The sequence below is a fragment of the Mus caroli genome, unplaced genomic scaffold, assembly GCF_978045245.1.
Source record: "Mus caroli unplaced genomic scaffold, Mus_caroli_1 scaffold_25, whole genome shotgun sequence".
In the NCBI taxonomy this organism is placed as follows: domain Eukaryota; kingdom Metazoa; phylum Chordata; class Mammalia; order Rodentia; family Muridae; genus Mus; species Mus caroli.
This window is the reverse complement of record NW_028227280.1, coordinates 6,256,560-6,259,633: the sequence shown is the minus strand read 5'-3', so window position 1 is coordinate 6,259,633 and position 3,074 is coordinate 6,256,560.

The following is a 3,074-nucleotide window of genomic DNA, read 5'->3' as shown; positions in this document are numbered from 1 at the left end:
AAACGCACAGTGTAGTACATAGTATATGAGTGAGTTGCACGGAAAAACCTAGAATTTAAGAAACGCACAGTGTAGTATATAGTATATGAGTGAGTTGCACTGAAAAACTTAGAATCTAAGAAACGCACAGTGTAGTACATACTATATGAGTGAGTTGCACTGAAAAACTTAGAATATAAGAAACGCACAGTGTAGTACATAGTATATGAGTGAGTTGCACTGAAAAACTTAGAATATAAGAAACGCACAGTGTAGTACATAGTATATGAGTGAGTTGCACTGAAAAACTTAGAATTTACTGAAAAACCCGCATTACACGAAATGCACAGTGTAGTACATAGTATATGAGTTAGTTGCACTGAAAAACTTAGAATATAAGAAACGCAAAGTGTAGTACATAGTATATGAATATGAGTGAGTAGCACTGAAAAACTTAGAATATAAGAAACGCACAGTGTAGTACATAGTATATGAGTGAGTTGCACTGAAAAACTTAGAATATAAGAAACGCACAGTGTAGTACATAGTATATGAGTGAGTTGCACTGAAAAACTTAGAATATAAGAAACGCACAGTGTAGTACATAGTATATGAGTGAGTTGCACTGAAAAACTTAGAATATAAGAAACGCACAGTGTAGTACATAGTATATGAGTGAGTTGCACTGAAAAACTTAGAATATAACAAACGCACAGTGTAGTATTAAGTATATGAGTGAGTTGCACTGAAAAACTTAGAATATAAGAAACGCACAGTGTAGTACATAGTATATGAGTGAGTTGCACTGAAAAACTTAGAATATAAGAAACGCACAGTGTAGTACATAGTATATGAGTGAGTTGCACTGAAAAACTTAGAATTTACTGAAAAACCCGCATTACACGAAACGCACAGTGTAGTACATAGTATATGAGTGAGTTGCACTGAAAAACTTAGAATATAAGAAACGCACAGTGTAGTACATAGTATATGAGTGAGTTGCACTGAAAAACTTAGAATATAAGAAACGCACAGTGTAGTACATAGTATATGAGTGAGTTGCACTGAAAAACTTAGAATATAAGAAACGCACAGTGTAGTACATAGTATATGAGTGAGTTGCACTGAAAAACTTAGAATATAAGAAACGCACATTGTAGTACATAGTATATGAGTGAGTTGCACGGAAAAACCTAGAATTTAAGAAACGCACAGTGTAGTATATAGTATATGAGTGAGTTGCACTGAAAAACTTAGAATCTAAGAAACGCACAGTGTAGTACATACTATATGAGTGAGTTGCACTGAAAAACTTAGAATATAAGAAACGCACAGTGTAGTACATAGTATATGAGTGAGTTGCACTGAAAAACTTAGAATATAAGAAACGCACAGTGTAGTACATAGTATATGAGTGAGTTGCACTGAAAAACTTAGAATATAAGAAACGCACAGTGTAGTACATAGTATATGAGTGAGTTGCACTGAAAAACTTAGAATATAAGAAACGCACAGTGTAGTACATAGTATATGAGTGAGTTGCACTGAAAAACTTAGAATATAAGAAACGCACAGTGTAGTACATAGTATATGAGTGAGTTGCACTGAAAAACTTAGAATTTAAGAAACGCACAGTGTAGTATATAGTATATGAGTGAGTTGCACTGAAAAACTTAGAATATAAGAAACGCACAGTGTAGTACAAAGTATATGAGTGAGTTGCACTGAAAAACTTAGAATATAAGAAACGCACAGTGTAGTACATAGTATATGAGTGAGTTGCACTGAAAAACTTAGAATATAAGAAACGCACAGTGTAGTACATAGTATATGAGTGAGTTGCACTGAAAAACTTAGAATTTACTAAAAAACCCGCATTACACGAAATGCACAGTGTAGTACATAGTATATGAGTGAGTTGCACTGAAAAACTTAGAATATAAGAAACGCAAAGTGTAGTACATAGTATATGAATATGAGTGAGTTGCACTGAAAAACTTAGAATATAAGAAACGCACAGTGTAGTACATAGTATATGAGTGAGTTGCACTGAAAAACTTAGAATATAAGAAACGCACAGTATAGTACATAGTATATGAGTGAGTTGCACTGAAAAACTTAGAATATAAGAAACGCACAGTGTAGTACATAGTATATGAGTGAGTTGCACTGAAAAACTTAGAATATAAGAAACGCACAGTGTAGTACATAGTATATGAGTGAGTTGCACTGAAAAACTTAGAATATAAGAAACGCACAGTGTAGTACATAGTATATGAGTGAGTTGCACTGAAAAACTTAGAATATAAGAAACGCACAGTGTAGTACATAGTATATGAGTGAGTTGCACTGAAAAACTTAGAATATAAGGAACGCACAGTGTAGTACATAGTATATGAGTGAGTTGCACTGAAAAACTTAGAATTTAAGAAACGCACAGTGTAGTACATAGTATATGAGTGAGTTGCACTGAAAAACTTAGAATATAACAAACGCACAGTGTAGTATTAAGTATATGAGTGAGTTGCACTGAAAAACTTAGAATATAAGAAACGCACAGTGTAGTACATAGTATATGAGTGAGTTGCACTGAAAAACTTAGAATATAAGAAATGCACAGTGTAGTACATAGTATATGAGTGAGTTGCACTGAAAAACTTAGAATATAAGAAACGCACAGTGTAGTACATATTATATGAGTGAGTTGCACTGAAAAACTTAGAATATAAGAAACGCACAGTGTAGTACATAGTATATGAGTGAGTTGCACTGAAAAACTTAGAATATAAGAAACGCACAGTGTAGTACATAGTATATGAGTGAGTTGCACTGAAAAACTTAGAATATAACAAACGCACAGTGTAGTATTAAGTATATGAGTGAGTTGCACTGAAAAACTTAGAATATAAGAAACGCACAGTGTAGTACATAGTATATGAGTGAGTTGCACTGAAAAACTTAGAATATAAGAAACGCACAGTGTAGTACATAGTATATGAGTGAGTTGCACTGAAAAACTTAGAATTTACTGAAAAACCCGCATTACACGAAACGCACAGTGTAGTACATAGTATATGAGTGAGTTGCACTGAAAA